Genomic DNA, 17687 nt, shown 5'->3' with positions numbered 1-17687 from the left:
TCCCAAAAATAAATAAACGTTGAAAAAAAATTTAAAAAAAAAAAAAAAAAAGAAATGGAAACTACTTTAGAGCAAGGTGAAGCCAACAACCAAGTCATAGCCCTCAAAAGGTCCATGCTTTGTGGTTCAATTGTGGGAAGAAAAAAAAATTCCACCTATAAATTCTTTAGAAAGTAACTACCAAGAAAGAAAGAAAGAAAAGAAGAAATTAATAAAGACAGGAGAAAGAAAGAAAGAAAGAAAGAAAGAAAGAAAGAAAGAAAGAAAGAAAGAAAGAAGGAAAGGAAAAAAAGAAAAGAAAGTAACTACCTTAGAAAGTTCCAGACAAACCCAGTTTCATGGACTTTGGAGGTCAGCTGTGTATAATGAATGCTGTTACAACAGACGTAAGAAGTTGCTTGCGCCTGTGGTTACAAAATAGGCACAATCAAGGGGAAAAAAAGACTAGGACAGAAAAACTACACATTTGATGTCACTTGAGCCTGGAAATATTGATTATATTCTCTTACCCACTAGAGTCTCAGAATGAGAAGTCATTGTCTGGGTTAGCAAACTTCACATCATGGATGCCTGGTCTTTTATGTTCTTCCATGAGGCATGTTTCCTTCATTTCCTCAGTATCTGAGGCATCAATCTCCCAGCTGAGAATCTGACAGAGTGGGCACTCTATAAGTGCTTGCTGAGGATAGACAGACAGAAGAATGAAGGGACAGGTAATGTTGTTACAATGAAAAATTTGTCCTGTAAGAACCTGGATGCCACCAGGCCTGCCTTCAGAAGAGCTATTCACCTTTTCCTAGCAATAACTCCAGCCATGCATTCCGTGAGCAATTTATTATGCTAGGTATTATGCAGGATACAGGAACAGAAAAATATGACAGAATTCATACTCTGGTTAAAGATAAAAGACAGGCAACAACTAGCAATAGAATAAAATCAAGCATGAAAGCATGTTATGTAGACTCACAGGAGGTCAAGATCAATGGATAGCATGGCAAAACTCACCAACATGAAAAGAGAGCAGATAACATCCTCCAAAAGGAAGGATAGACTAGGTAACCTAAAAGAATATTTAGAAGAGGTTTTAAACTTATTTAGAATCCTACTTTTTCATGCAGAACTACAAAATAAAATGTAGCACAGAAATTACAGGATGGATAGATAGGTAGATAAGTAATAGACACAATATTATTTGATTCACATCTTCCAGCAGAAGTTGGTAAGTCAAATGCCTTCAGAGACCAAGCAGGTAAACCTCATCAAGCATCTCTGTGCACCATGCATTGTTCTAAGTGTTTCACATGCATTTTTTCACTTAGTCCTTACCACAATCCTCTAAGAAGATACAAATATTATCCCACTTAGATGAAGAAAGAAAGGCCCCAGAAAGTTGAGGCTGTGCAAGTTTACCAGGTTGGCCAAAGACACATAACCAGCAAATGGTAGAGCAGAGACTCAGGGTAGGACATTCTGCCTTCAAAGCCCCCAGTCCTGCAACATTGCTCCCCCTCCTGCTATGGAGGGATGGAAGTATGGCTGGGATATGGTGGCTGCTGAGGCATGGGCTCCTGTAACAGTGAACAGCTACCACTGAGCTCCAGCAGACTGGTATCAGACTTCCAGGGTAGAGCCAAAAAAAAAAAAAAAAAAAAAAAATCCACACTCCAAAATGTGAAATCTCTTGATTTTTTTGGTAAAGTTTATTTATTGAATGAGAGAGAGAGTGAGCGAGCATGAGTTGGGGAGGGGCATATAGAGAGGGGGGAGAGAGAATACCAAGCAGGCTCCACACTGTCCCAACATGGGACTCAAACTCATGAACTGGAGACCATGACCTGAGCCAAGATCAAGAGTCTGATGCTTAACCAACTGAGCCACCCAGGAGTCCCATAAAATCTCTTTAAGTACAGATAAGTTCAATCTTTAAAAAATAAAAACTAACCACTCAGCAAACCCAACAAAACCATCTGCAATGAGTTTTAGCCCATGCCCTTCTAGTGGGCAACTTCTGCCTTGCACTTTGCCCATTTCACTTGTGTGGTTTTACTTTTCACAATATTCCTTAAAGGAAGTATTATTATTTCTGATGCATGCATGAAGAATCCATGAAGGCCTAGAGAGGATGCATGTCCTCCCCACAAACATACCTGTTCACAAGCAGAGGGCCAAGACTCAACATGGAACAAAGCCGACCTCCCTTGAGCTCTACCACACGGGTCAGAGAGCCCCACTCCACAGTTTGCTGGAGAGACAGCCATCCTTTGATTTACAGGTGTTCCCCTTCCTCATGAAAATGTAACCATCCATAGGCAGGGCCATGGGTTAAGTATTTACCAGTCAATGCTCCTTGCATTTAATAAATACAGGTTTGAAAGAATGAACTAGATCCTTTCCACAGAGCAGTTATCCTTGGGGGGAGCATTGGAGACAGCACAAGAATGAGAACGAAACACTGCAAAGAAGAACAAACACCATGGAAACATCCACACAAGCATGGGAGTGGTTCAAAGCTTGCCTAGAACTGGCACAGGCAGATCCACCCCTTCTGAAGAGACCCTGATGAGGAGAGGACTTGGGAATACTTAATGGTTTCCCCAGGGCTCTCAGCTCATAAGAGAGAAAAGTCAGGGTGAGAACTTGACTATTCTGATTGCAAGTTCAGTTTTCACTTACATCCAGCCTCTTGTTTACCTCCACAGACTAAAACTCAGCGCTGTCCTGACAGGCAGGCCCCAGTTCCAATTCACTATGAAGCAATGGACGCCTATGTACAAGACCCGTAAGAAAACCTTCAGGAAGAAACTTTCTTTAAAAAAAAAAAAAAAAAAAAAAAAAATCATGACTCTTAACCAAATCCATTTCATTGTCCAAAAATGGACAAAATAGAGAAATACACAAAGAGAATAAAGTCACCCACAATCTCACCAATCAGAGACAGCCACAATTTTGGACACTTTCTTCAGTCTTTCCCAAAGTGTGTGTGTGCACACACACATATACCTGTAGTATTTTGTACTTGATTGAGGTCACACTCCATATGCAGTTTTTAAGCTTGGATTTTCACTTGCTTTATCTTAAACATTTTACCATATCATTACAATCCTTCAAAGACTGACATTTAAATAACTGTGCAATCCTGTGAAAATGGATCACCATAATTTATTTTACTAATTCTATTGTTGGGAATTTAGGCTATGGCCCTTTTTTTTTTTTTTTTTTTTTTTACTACCCTAAATGATACTCCGATGAATACAAAATTGACCCTATTTCCAGTTAGTTCTTCAAAAGGTATCTATAGAAAAGAAATTACAGGGTGACAGGGGCCCACTTTGAGGCTCTATCTACATATTGTCAACATGCTTTCCAAAAAGGTTGTGGCAATTTACATCGCAATTATATAATTTTGAAAAACCTCTGCCCCCTTAGTCTTCCTCAATTTCAGAAACCAGGTCTCTTCTAGAGAGATGGGGCCCCCTGGCCTTGTGTATAACTAAACAATACTTGGTCAATGGCTACAGCTGGGTTTTTCCCAAAGAAGCTTTCATCTCATTTCACTTCGTTAAACGAACACACAACACTTGCTAAAAGAGGGAAGAAGGGTCTTTATTGTTTTTTAAAGGCCCCTGTGAGCAGGCCATGGTGAAAGTCCAGGACACGACACAGCTGGGTCTATCCCAATCATATACACATCAGGATGAGCAGGTCTAAAAGAGAAACGCCCCATTCCAAATGGCAGCGGCAGCTCAGAGCTGTGTGGCCAAAATGCCCATTAGCTGTTTGTCAGGAGTATTTTTAGAAAGCGCAGAACACGACTGGGAGGAGAACCGTGCTGCCCTGTGCCCTCTCCCCGGGATCCATCGCCGAAGCCTCCAGAAGCTGCCTGCTATCAGCTGCACTCCCCACGCTGACAAGCCCAGCACACACAACACACCCCAGACAGCATTAAAGGTGCCCCTGAGCAAGGACACACGTCTGCCCCCAAAATCTGTCTGAGGAGCCTCACAATATTCACTTACTGCAGGGAGCTTCTGTTATCAGAATGCGCAGACATGTGGAAATTAGCATCAGATCTCTGAAACGCAATGATCTGGGGGAAAATCCCATGATCTAAATCATAGATGTCATACCTTGCAATCTGTCTAATGTTCCAAAAATGTCCATTTTCATTGCTGTTCTCGAGGCCTATGGTCTTCCACAGTGAACGAGGCTTGTGCGTACAGTAAGGCAGAACAGGGTCGATCAATTAACCTCTCTGAACCTCAGTTTCCTCATCAGAAAAGTAGGGCCAAATAGTAATGTCTGCCTCATAAGGGTCTTGTGAAAATTCAGAACCCTTGGCCTGTAAAAGGCCCTCAGGAAGTGCTAATTTTAATGCCGGTGGTCATGGTACAGTTCAAAAGCAGATTTATCCAGCTATAAATTCCTGGCACATTTTACTTCTGGAAACCACTGCGCTCTAGCCTTTCCACCAGAGGAAGGGAGAGAAAAGAAATGAAACCTAAAAGTCACATTTGCATTATCTCAGCCAGCATCATCTCACATAATGGGAAGAGGAATTTGTAACAACTTCTAAAAATGAAACTGTCAAGTGACCAGTGGCTATTCCTGTCTCCATTATGCATCTATTAGAAGCTGAAGAGACATACAAAGGACGTACATTTGCGTGAACTCTGCACAGCACCAGGACCTTCTTCTGACTCCGTCTCCCCTCTTCTAACAGTAAGTAGGTTGTCTCGAAGTTCTAGGACGTGGCCAAGTCTCTCTCAGTCCCAAGGTGTAAGTGGGCACACCTGTGGGTTAGGCAGCACCAGAGACCTGGAGTCTAGCCTTATTCTGCCACTGACTAAGCAAGACATTTTTGCTCTCTGATAAAAATGTGGTGACTGAACCAGGGGTCATCTCTATAAACGTCTTCTCAGTGATAAGAGAGTATATGGTTCTATCTTCGTACGTAATTTTGAGATCTAAAATATTTTTTCCTACGGACCTTGTAAAAGTCCCTTATATTGTAGTTGTTCGCCTCTGGGTGAGAAAATGAGTCAAAGGGTTGAATGTCAAGTTGAGACAAGGCTATATGGCTACTGTTAGACATGTAGGATTCAGTGCAAAGAACTAGCAGCAAATTAGGTCAAATCAATATATTTACCAAAGGGCTACTCACAGCCATGAACTGAAACAGACTCCCTGACACACTGAGGTTGCCCACTAGCCCTGCATGGACTTTCAGACAGAACATAAGCAGTGAGGGGCGCCTGGATGGCTCAGTCAGTGAAGCGTCCGACTTCGGCTCACGTCATGGTCTCATGGTTCATGAGTTCGAGCCCCATATCGAGCTGTCAGCACAGAGCCTGGAGCCTGCTTCAGATTGTGTGTCTCCCTCTCTCTCTGCCCCTCCCCCACTTGCATTCTGTCTCTCTCAAAAATAAATAAACATTAAAAAATTTTTTTTTAAAAAGAACATAAGCAGTGATAGGAAAATAAGCCAAAAACAAACTTATTTTATGATATTCTTTCGTTTACTTATAAAGTTATCATTAATCATTAAATGTTTTATTGAAGAATACTTTCCAACCAGCAAATAGATGAAAATCTATGTGGCAAAACACAAAGTATGATTAGGTATGCCTCTGATATAGATGGTTCTAATTTAGTGCCTTTCTCTGACCCCCCAGATAGGACCACCTTAACAACTTTATTCCAAAAACTGCCATCTTAGCATTCCCTTCTGCACTTTATAGGTTGGAATATTTTAAAATACAGAGTTTGTATAAAATGGGTAATAGAAGGTCATTGTTGGGCCATTCTTGTTTATCTCCAGCAGGTTGATAAACTCCACCAAGCTATGTGATTTCATCTCTTGTACTTCTGTCTTATAGATGGAAAAGGGCATCATTAGCCAAGTACCAGGAGGATGGAAAGAAGCAGGCACCCAGTAACAGCAATAAGCACCCCCTTGGCCATCCCAAATAAGCACACTAGACAAAAATGCTGCGTGAGCAAACAACTTCAGAACAAGTCCCCTTCAGCCCATCCCTCCACTCCAACAACTATTCCTAAAGTTCTCCCAATCTCTCCACCCCCAACCCTCACAATCTGGAGCTGTCACTGCACTCACAGGGGCTCACAGAGAGACTGTGTGCCACAGTGGCAGAAGTCAAATTTGGACAGATAGATCTAATGGTTTTGATCACTGGAGACGCAAATCTGTTTCAACAGTAGAACCAATGGAGGCAAAGGATAGAAATTCAATCTGAAGAACAGAAGCAGCAAGGGGAATTTATTGACTCATATAAATGAAAAGTCCATGGGGAATGGAGATAGCTGTCAATATGGCTGGATCCATAAATGCTTGTCACCAGGAATCTTGATTTCTCTGTCTTCCATGCTGGCATCATTTCCAGTTGGCACTCTGTGCATGGTAGCAAAGATGGACACCAGCAGTCCAAGTTTATGTTCTACAGGCTTAGAAACCTCAGCTGAGGGCATGTGTCTCTTTCCAGTGGCTCTAGCAGAAGTCCCAGGATGGAGTCTCATGGTCTGACTTGGATCATGCACCTATTATCATTTACCAGCCTCTGAGTTATGTCCCAGCTCCTAGAGCCATCGGGTAACAGACCACATGAGACATGTGGATTGAGAATGAGAAAGGGCATGCTCCAAAGCAAGAGAGGGGAAAGGATGCCAGGAAGACAGAAACCAAGGGTATGGGTATCCCCAAATGGCAGGCTTAGCTGTCTGAACCACATTAACCCCAGGATTTTTCTATTCTCAATTTGGTGCATACTAAATACTATTTAGGATTCTGTTAAATCACAAGGAGTTGTTCCCATCAAAAATTGGGACATAATCAGCCTCAGGGGCACCCCTTGTGTTCTTTTCTAGGTACAACTCACCAGAAGGTAACCAATACCCTGACTTTTAATACCAGAGATACATTCTGTTTTTATACCTTATATGAACGGCATCACATAGAATGTACTCTTACAATTGTACACATTCTTTATGTACATTATATTTCAATAACAAGTTTATTTTTAAAAAGAGCTAATCATGATATTTTCTTCACCCTACCAACATTATAAACTGTGTAACTTTCAAGGACTTTCTCAGCCTTTTCAGAAATGGCTTTCTCTCCAAGCAAAACAATCTCTTAGAAAGCAAATTCTTTATGCATCTGCAGTAAACCACAGGTGACCAAGGTCACAGGCAGTGGGGCCCACACCAGGGACCTGGCATGCTCTTCAGCCTCTCAGCTCCTTCTGCACAGCCTTCCACCCTGGGCTCTGTCCTCTTATAGGTGGGTGTTTGGGAAAACATCATCCTTTGCTGATCTTTGCATCTAGAGAGCAGAGGTGAGTAGAGGGCAACTGTCAATCAAGCAACGGTCAGCCAGCAAACTTTTGAAGGATCATGGGTAGAAGAAAGAGATGGCATTATTGGGTCACTCCAGAACAGTGGTTCAGGAATCCTCCTTTTTTTCTTTTTTTTAATGTTTATTTATTTTTGAGAGAAAGAGAAGCACGAATGGAGGAGGGGAAGAGAAAGGGAGAAGGAGACACAGAATCAGAAGCAGGCTCCAGGCTCTGAGCTGTCAGCACAGAGCCTGATGGGGGGCTTGAACTTGGGAATGGAGAGTCTTGACCTGAGCCAAAGTCAGATGCTTAACTGACTGAGCCACCCAGGTGCCCCCAGGAATCCTTTAAAGAGCAATGGTAGTTATAAACTTTTCTCCCACTTCTCCACACCAAAGTTCATCTGTGGATAAATCCCAGGAGTATATGGATTGCAGGTTAAAAAACCAGCAAACAAACAAAACTTCTTTATAGTGTAGAACTAGGGCAAGCCAATAGATGACACTAGCCAAAACTGGCCATTCTTGGGAGGTAGGTACCACTCTGCTCTAGAATTATGCATGGAGGGGGCAGAGGGGCTTCAATGATATTCCCTGTAGTCAGACTTCTTGAGATGGGTGAGAAGCTATATTAAATGATCTTTAAGGCTCTTTTGAACAATCAGATTCCACGAATCTAGCAAAGCCCCTCTAATGGTCCCAACAGTAAATCAGGAGCTAAATCATCAAAACCAATGCTGAGCCCTCACAATGTTAAATGCAGAATTATCATATGATTGAGTAATTTGACTCATAAGTGTATACTCCAAAGGACTGAAAACAGGAATTCAAACAAATACTTACACATGAGTGTTCACAGCACTATTCACAAGAGCCAAAAGGTAGAAACAACCCAAGTATCCATCAACAGATGAATGGAAAACTTGCCAGGTAAATATGGGGGCCCCTTCGCTCCGGGCCTCTTAACTAGGCATGCCCAACCCATAGTAATTTCCTGGATTTGGAAATTTAAAATAAAACAACTAGAACAAAATCAACAAAAAGACTAGCCACACTGAAAAGGCTCTTAGGACGTAAATCAACCACTTGCAAGTCAAAAGGCCAAGAATTTTAAGCTTGAAAACACTCTGAGAGGCCAAACCAAGGCTGGAGTAGTGTTTTCCCCTAACCTGGAAATAAAGCAAGGAACTCACTCTAAATTTATTAGGATATACACAACCTCCAGAAGACACAACAGTGTTTGAACGCCTTGAAATCAATGATTTCATTTAGACAGATCCAGCAGTTAGCTTGGCCATGAGACTCATCAACAAATATCCACCCCCCAAAGCTCCTTTTTCATTTGAGAGCAAAAACAATGTAACCCAGATAACCAAGACATTCTTGGGTTTTAAAATATTATAACATGTCAACACCACTAACACTAATCCCTGAGGTCTGTTGAGTGGGAGGACCCCTCAGCCATTCACCAGGTAGAGATTTCTCCCCCACTCCAACCCAAACTTCCTTTCTCACACAAACACACAGACATAGACACAGACACACAGACACACAGACACACACACACACACACACACACACATAGACACACACACACACACACGTGCACAGGCACACAGTGACAGAGAAACACACACCCCTATTGGTGGCTTGGCTCTCTGGAGTAGTTCTCTCTTCCTTGGCTGAATTGTCCTCCTTACAACAGAAAAGAGGGCTGACCCTCTCCTGTGCCCCAGCTAACCAGAGATGAACCTGAAGTCAGAATCACATGCATCCATCCCTCACAGGTAATACCATCAGGTTCTGCAGAAAGAGCAACTGATGTAGGTGAAATGTAGCAACGCTATTCAATTCCTCTTGTCAAAACAGCTACTCCTCGTGGTATCCAAAATTAGAGGGTAAAGAAGAAATAATTTATCCCTGGAGCTAACTTGTAAGACAAATTTCCATTCCTTAGGAGACATGAAGAATTTTTACTCCTCCTCAATTAAGTCTTGCTAAAAGTACACAGGAGTTAAGAAAAATAAAACAGCAAATATATATTAAGCATCCACTCTGTGTATGACCCTTAAGATAGAAAGAGTTACAAGATACACACTTTTTTTCATCTTGGAAGGTGTAATCCCTTTGGGTGGAGAAGCCAAGTATATTGAAAACAACCTTAAGGTTGCTCTTAAGTTGACAGATGGAAGAAAAAGGTTGGGGACAGACCTTGAACTCCCAAGCTCTCATTCCTTCCAGTGTAGTAGACATGCAGTCCTTGAAAGTGGAACAATGAGAGCCCAAATACTTTCCCCACCCTCTACAGGCTGTGGGACACTGACAAGATGCTAAACCTTTCCAAGCCTCACTTCTTCCATCTGTAAAATGGGCATCATGCATCATGTCACCGATGGTGCACTGTGAGCATCAAATGGGATGCAGATCGAATTAACAGAGCATGGAAGATGTGCATTGCAAAACAGCTATAATATAAATACCATAGGACAGAGAAATTACTGAATAATAATTCAAAAAGATACCTATAAATTGGAGACTGAGTATGCCACATGAACTAGCTCAATCCTCCCAACAAACTGGTTATTAGTCATTTTATAAATGAAGTTCGATGTCACAGACATTGACTTTATTAAGACAAACTAATCTCTGCAATCAAGCAGCATGTAAATCCCTGAATATTCCTAGGCTAGATAAAAGCTATAAAGAAGCATCATATCAGGTGGGGCCAAGTACCTTCTTTGTCCCACCACTATTAAGACTTACCATGTTGAAAATCAAGTGCCCTTCAACACCCAGACAGTCAGGTAACTCGCATAAATACATTCATGTTTCATATTTAGCTTAAAGTATACTCACCTTTAGAATTCTTTATGTCCATCCCATTTACTGGACAATTCTTTCCCTTATGGTAGTGGTTCTGAAGAGGGATTTTGCCCCCAAGGGACATTTGGCAATGTCTGGAGACATATTTGGCTGTCATAAGTACGTGTGGCACAGAGTGTTGTCGTGCTCCTGGCATCTAGTAGATGGAGGCCAGAGGAGGCTGCTAAGCATCCTTCAACACCAGGACAGACCCCTTCTAGAAACACAAAGAATTATCCCACCCAAAATGTCAGTAGTGCTGTGGTTGAGAAACTTTGCCTTAAAGGGGCAGAGAGAGAATCCCAGATTTCCTTGTGACTGTAGCAGATGCCCATAGGTGGTCAGAGACCATTTCTTGGTTGATCTTATAGCAAGAGCCTGGCTTCATTGAGTGCAGGCTTGCGTATTCACTGTGAGAGACAGTATTGGAAGGAAGAATTTCAACTAACCTTACTCTCAGAAAGGCCCAAATGACATCTCACCAAAGTGAAGAAATACAGCCCAAGTTTATTGACTCTTGACTCATTGTCTATTGTTTGCTAGGAAGCTCTCATTTGGTTCTTTACTATTAGAATGGTGAATATTTTTGTTGGCCAAACCAGTGCTTTGGACCATAGGTGAGTGTACAGGACCAGGTCCCTGCTTTGCCTGCACAACGTGATTTTAAGAGGTACTCTCAATCCACTGAAGGAGACGGGAACTTTGTCCAGTCAACTGGTTTGATCTGGCTTTCTCTTCTCCAAGTCTACGCTCCTCATTCTCAATGACAGCCTACTCGTGCTGGACAAAGTCCTACTATAACACACTTACAACTGGCAACAGACATGCACAAACATCACTCATTGGCCCTGTAAGAAGCCTAGAACAAGGACCTCTGCTCATATTCTATACATGAGGAAAGGGAAGCTCAGGATACAGTGAGTTTCCCAGTTACATAGAGAGGGGAGGGGTAGGTCTCCAAAGCTGAGCTGCCTCCAAATTCAGAGTGCTTTCCAGTCTCTCACACACCTGCAGGGGAGGCCCACGGGAGCCTGTTTTATCATCTACTACTCACACAGCAGGCAGCAAAGACCTGGGGGATGGGCTAGCCTCACTAAGACGTGGGAGGATGAAATGTGGGTCATCCGTGTTTGGCCGCCATCACCGAGCACGGGATAAGAGAAGCACAAAGCCTGAAAATTCCCCAGTGTCTGCGGCAGGTGTGTGTGTGTTGGGGGCAGCCTGGTATAAATTTGAGGCTGATGGTAACCTCCCAGGAATGGAGAGAGCGTGCCTCAAAGGCAGAGTTGGAAGAGGTCTGGCAGAGGGCTGGAAGGTCCTAGACTGCTTCATTCCCTCATGAAACATGTATTGAACACTCTGGGCCAGAGGCTGTGGATACAGTGCCAACAAGGCAGATAAGATCCCACCTCCTCAGAACTAAGATTTTAGGGGGAGTGATAGATGATAAGTAAACCAGAAAAATATAGATGACTGTGTTAAGTGCCAGAAGAGAAATAAACAGGAAACCGCAATAAGAAAATACCAGGTTGGAAGGAGCATTATTTAGACAAAAAATCAGGGGAATGCACTTGGAGGAAGTGCCATGTAAGCCGAGACCTAAAAGATAAGAAACCAGCTCCCTAGAGTGGAGAGGATTGGGGGGGGCGCGGTTGGGGGTATGGGTCCTGTGTCGGAAACCCAACCTAAGGGCATGCTGGCGTAATGACCACGGTTCTGGCTGATGGTGGGAGGGAGGAGAATGGGGTGCAGCGTGGTCAGTAGCCATAACTTGTAAGACATTGAATTTTATCCGAGAGCAACAGGGAGCCAGCTCTGGAAAGTTTTATATAACACTTCTGTTCTGAAATATCATTTGGCTACAGTGAGAAGAATGGACTGGAGAAAACCTGCTCAGGAACCTTAGTCCAGGCAGGAGACGAAGATGCCTTGTGTGGGGACGGCGGCAGGGCGAAGGTGAATGTGGAGGAAGAGACAGCAGTACTTGCTGACGGAAAGTTGTGGGGTGGTAGAGGGAGGAATGAAGGCTGGTGGCAAAGTTCCTGCACAGTGGCAATCACTGCGTGATACCATTTACCCGGGTGGGAAAATGCAGGAGAAACAGATTTGGGGAGGAGCAGGGCCCCGTATTTCAACTCTCAAAACTAACGTCAGCCTTAAAAACAGACTTACTCTTCACCTCCTCATGATTAAGAAATATTTATCAACCAAATACATGTAAGACTCACTTTTTAAGAAATCTAAGATACGGAAAATGGGGAGGGAAGTATTGTAAAGCAGGTGTAATGTAAGTTGATTGCATTTGAGATTTTATTTTATTTTTAATTTTTTTTAATGTTTATTTACTTTTGAGACAGGGAGAGACAGAGCATGAACGGGGGAGGGTCAGAGAGAGAGGGAGACACAGAATCTGAAACAGGCTCCAGGCTCTGAGCTGTCAGCACAGAGCACGACGTGGGGCTCGAACTCATGGACCGCAAGATCATGACCTGAGCCAAAGTCGGACGCTTAACCGACTGAGCCACCCAGGCGCCCGGCATTTGAGATTTTAAAAAAGATACTATATAAATACATAAATGGTAGTTATTGAAAGAACTTGCACTTTCCACTCTACACTTTTCTTATTACTTTTACAATAACATTATTTTTTAAGAAAGAAAAAAGAGTCAGGCTTTGTATTTCCAAAACCCTTCTGAAAATGCACAGCATGTTTCCTCCTGGAAGCCATAACCTATTAGAACATCTGAAGGGAGTGGAGCTGGGAGGGAAAAGGACACGAGCCAAGTCGATTATGCAGGCAGCCCCACACGGGATGCCCTGAGCATTTCCCAGCCAGCTCTCACATGAGTCCTCCACTAATGCATTCTGATTCCAATCTGCCTTTTCTTTTTATTTCATCAGTTTCCATTTATTAAGTCTGGCACACTTACTGTGGAGGCACATTTAAAGTAAGACAGCAAGGGTCCTTGTTTTTAATTTAGCCCCAAGCTTGCCCCCCTTTTGCTTCATCCATCAAGATGAGTTCACCTCCTCCAGGAAGCCTTCCCTGACCATTCCAGGCTGTTAACAACTCCTTTTCTGGTCTCCATCATTGCCATCTCCATCATTGCCATCTTAATTGTAACACTATTCCCACTAATTTTTGAATATACATCTGTTTCCTCCATTAGACTAGAAGCTTAGAGTAGACATCTGCCACGCTTTTTTGTCTTCCCAATGCTTTTTGACACCTTTCCTGTGTTTGCAGAATTTCCCATCTCTTGATTCCACACATCTTTAAGGTGGAAGGCAGAAACCTGCTTTCTAAGCTTCTCTTGCCAATCAGATGTAAGAAGCATGAAGCAGTGGTTGCCTCATGGAAGTCATTCGGGCACAGGCAGCTGCAGACATCCAACTCTCAGAGACAGCAGCAGCAGGGAATCTTCCAGGAGTGTCTTGTGCTCAATGTCAAGCATTGGTGCCCAGGCACCAATAGGGGCAAAAGGGTTGCCACTGGAGCAGTGCATTGTCTAGACTGGCTACTTTGCTTCCAAGCTGGTTCTTTCTCTGCTATAACTTCTTTAACAAATTGCTTCCCTGCTTTAAACCAGCCAGAATGCATTGTGGTGTTTACAGCCAAAATTCTTAAGGGATAGCATGAGGTCCTCAAGGCAAGGGTGGCTTCTCATCACTTCCCTATCACTACTGTCTACACAGTTATGCACATCCCTTTTCACCTATCAGAATATTAACTTAAACATTATTTTTTTAAGTTTATTTATTTTGAGAGAGAGAGAAAGAACCAGCAGGGAAGGAGCAGAGAGAGAGAGGGACAGAGGATCTGAAGTGGGCTCTGTACTGACAGCAGACAGCCAGATGTGGGGCTCAAACTCATGAACAATGAGATGGTGACCTGAGCTGAAGTCGGACACTTAACCGACTGAGCCACCCAGGTGCCCCTGATTTAAACGTTACTGAAGGTGCTTAATCAATTATGTTGAATAAATGAAAAGATCGATGGAGAAGCCAGACTGCAAATAATTAGCCTCTTAAATCCCCTTTCAGTGATCATTAAAAAGTGTTATTTGTCCCATAAGTCTTCTGACTAACTACAGAAGACACATAAGAATGGGGCTTCCCAAAATATGTGCCTCTGGAATATTGATGATGTTTCCATTGCTAAAACTGAACAATAGAGCGTTTTTCCAAAAACATACAGAAAATGTATTCAGTACATGGAATTTTGTCAGTTTCAGGTTTTCACTCAGAAAGTTCACAAAACTCTGGCACCTACTCCTGTTTTGTCAGCAAGTGCAGTGGATGAAACAGTAATTGAGCAAGTAAGCAACTATTGCAGCAAAAATTCAAAACTGCTAGTCTGCTTAGTTAACAACTTTTCCCTTCCCCACGCTCATTTTGTTCACTGGCAGTTTAGATTGCACTCTTAACACAACATCCTATTTTCTGTCAGTGAAGTTGTTCTTAGTTCATATAATGGAATCCACTGGTTCAACATTGTTCGGAACGAACGCCATTCTTGGCTACCTGAACGTTTTTGAGAACTGCAGTTCTAAGTTTCTGCCACCGTGCTAGCCTTCTGCTACGGGCTGAATTGTGTCCTCCCCAAATTCACATGTGGAAGCCCTAACTTCTAATAACTCAGAACGTGAGTGTATGTGGAAGTAGGGCCTTTAATGAGATGATTTAGGTAAAATGAGGTCGTTAGGGTGAGCCCTAATGGATTACAATATGCCTGTCATCCTCAGAAGAGGCAATTTAGACACACAGAGAGACACTGGGACATGCACGCACAGGGAAAAGGCAATGAGAGGACACATAAGGAGGCAGCCATCTGCAAACCAAGGAGAGAGGCCTCAGGAGAAACCGAACCTGCTGACATCCTGATCTTGAACTACGAGCCTCCAGAACCGTGAGAGAATAAGTATGTGTTGTTTAGGCCTCTCAGTCTGATGTCTTGTTGTAACAGCCCCCCAAAACACATACACCTTCCTTTTAGGCCTCTGAAGCTCAGTCAGAGTTTGCACACCCAGACAGTGGAAGCTGGACTGCAGCCTCTGGCCACCAACCTTCTTCCCCCGGGCATGTTCTCCTAGCCCCGGCTGGAAAAGTGGAGGAACAAATTGTAACTGTGCTCTGGGGCACACACGGATGTCCTCCATGAACCAACAGGTTCCCGACTCTTGTAGAAAGTCATCACTTTATGCTACGCCTTGTGCTCCTCCCCATGCTCTTTTCTGGCACAAATACCAACAGGGGGAGCCACCTTTACCTTCCACCCACGTGACCGAGTGACACAGAGGGGCTGCCAGTACAGTCAGCGGGCACCAGGCCCCTCTGGAAGGGGACACACCAAGAGGAGGTGGGAGGACCGGGGGACCTCAAAATTGTCTCTGGCCTTGTGCTGGCTCTGGGCCCCTGCCAGAGACAGCGGTTTCTAGGGATGAGAACATTTTGAAAGAGACTCTCTGGGTGGTGGTTAAGCCCCCGTGGGTGGAGGGCTCCCGCCTCACCCCCACCAGGCGCCCCTCCCATGCTGTTCCCCTCCCAGATGCCCAGCAGCCACGGGGGCGCAGCTGCTCCGAATTAGTGCTGGGGCCCTGCTGCGGAACAGAGCACAGCCGGGATGGGGGCGTCCCACCCGCTCTGACTCCGGGAGGCTCTAGGAGGGTGTGTAAGAAAGCTGGACGGCAGTGGTTTTCCCTCAGCGCGGCCACGTGGCGTCTCTCTCACAGTCAGTAAGATGGAGAAGCAGGGACAAACCTGGTGATAGATTTAGAAGGGAGAATGAGCAAAACTTGATGGCTGGGGGCGCTGTTGGGAGTGGGGTGGAGACGTGAGAGGAGCTAGGATCATTCATGTTCTGGCTTAAATGGCTGGATAGACCAAGAGGTCATTCTCTAGCCACAGCGACTCTAGGAGGAGTAGTTTTGAAGATAATTACAGATTTCCTTATGGCAATTATGTTATAATATATGCATTTATGCATATTCTTCCTCCAACTAGACTGTATACTCCTTGAGGGCAGAGAAACTCTGTAGGCACTTCTGTATATTGCAGGCACCAGGTTGGAGCATTCATTCAGCACTTACCGAACAAACACTAATTGAGGGCCCACCGTGTGCACAGCAGTGGCTCAAGTACTGCACCAGCTCTAGAAGTGCGGGGGCCAGACACACAAGTTTATTATCTCTTGGATAAATATTTTATTTGATTTTTTATCGCAAATAATTTTTTTAATGTTTATTTATTTTTAAGAGATAGAACGCGAGCAGGGGAGGGGCAGAGAGAAAGGGAGACACAGAATCCGAAGCAGGCTCCAGGCTCTGAGCTATCAGCACAGAACTCATGAACCTCGAGATCATGACCTGAGCCGAAGTCTGATGCCCAACCAACCGAGTCACCCGGGCGCCCCTTTTGGGTAAATATTTTAAAGAATGGTGATTATATTTTCTTTTTTTCTATATTCTTGATTTTCTGACATCTGGGTCCTTGATGACTCTCAGGGCTAGCAAATTCTTAGACACAGCAAACTACTTGCCTGAGAATACACCCTTCCTATGCAAACCAACCAGTCCAGAACCCATACTCCCGACTACCTCCTTTATCAAGCTCTCACATGTTGACTGCTGCCCTAAATCAACCCAGAGCCTAATCATTCCAGTTGTGCAGTCCCCACACCTTGGAGCCCACTGAAATGATTCAAAGTAGTCAATCCTAAGCCTACTCACCCCACCTCATCCATTCCTTCCTGGTGAAACCACAATAAAGACTTTTACCTGCACATCCCCTTCACTCTCCTTCTGCCTCCTGACCGACCCTGGTGCTTCCCCTGTAGCCCCATGGGGCATGGCGTGGCATGCCTTCTGTTTCTAGGGATCTGTGCATATACACTTCCATCATGACAGTCATTCTGTGTCTGTGTGTCTAACCACATGTGATTAAAACAAATCCTGGGTATGTTTTAAAACAGATGGTTAAAAGTTTAACTGTAAGTTAACAACTGGTTTCTTCCAGTGACTGTAAGTTAACAACTGGTTTCTTCCAAGCAGTGGAAAGTACATCCTCTTCAAAGGGGAGAAAAGAGGTGTCAGTTCTATCATTACGTTGAAATTGAATGGAAGTGACGGAAGAAACCAGTTTGGGGAGAAGATGGGACACATCCATCAACAGGCAGTCCCCAATCTAATGTGACTTCATGGGTTTGGGGTAAAATAAAGAGTAAGGAAAAAGCAGAAGAATGGCCCTCACCATACACCCTGCAGAGCCTTGCACAGGCTGGGAAAACACAGAATGATCCAGTTAACACCTGCTGCATCGAAGCAAAGAATCTTCTTTTCAGAAATTATTTTAATTTTTTTAAGTTTATTTATTTATTTTCAGAGAGACAGTATGAATGGGGTGGGGGGGGAAGGAGAGGCAATCCAAGCAGGCTCTACGCTGCCAGCACAGAGCCTGATGTGGGGCTTGAACTCAC

General features: G+C 43.8%; 1 protein-coding gene and 1 long non-coding RNA gene across 5 annotated transcripts in view; one reads left to right on the top strand and one right to left on the bottom strand.

Annotated features, from left to right (window-relative positions):
• Positions 1-17687, bottom strand: part of PDZD2 (PDZ domain containing 2) — a 368874-nt gene that overhangs the window by 290649 nt on the left and 60538 nt on the right. The window lies entirely within an intron of this gene.
• Positions 3222-15184, top strand: LOC121043143 (uncharacterized). The gene is made up of 3 exons (XR_005796703.1): positions 3222-4719; positions 12079-12169; positions 14443-15184. It is a non-coding gene; the product is annotated as an uncharacterized LOC121043143 (long non-coding RNA).

Source organism: Herpailurus yagouaroundi, unplaced genomic scaffold (assembly GCF_014898765.1).
Source record: "Herpailurus yagouaroundi ecotype Mexico unplaced genomic scaffold, PumYag 29, whole genome shotgun sequence".
NCBI classification, from domain to species: domain Eukaryota; kingdom Metazoa; phylum Chordata; class Mammalia; order Carnivora; family Felidae; genus Herpailurus; species Herpailurus yagouaroundi.
This window is presented reverse-complemented; position numbering and strand designations above follow the sequence as displayed.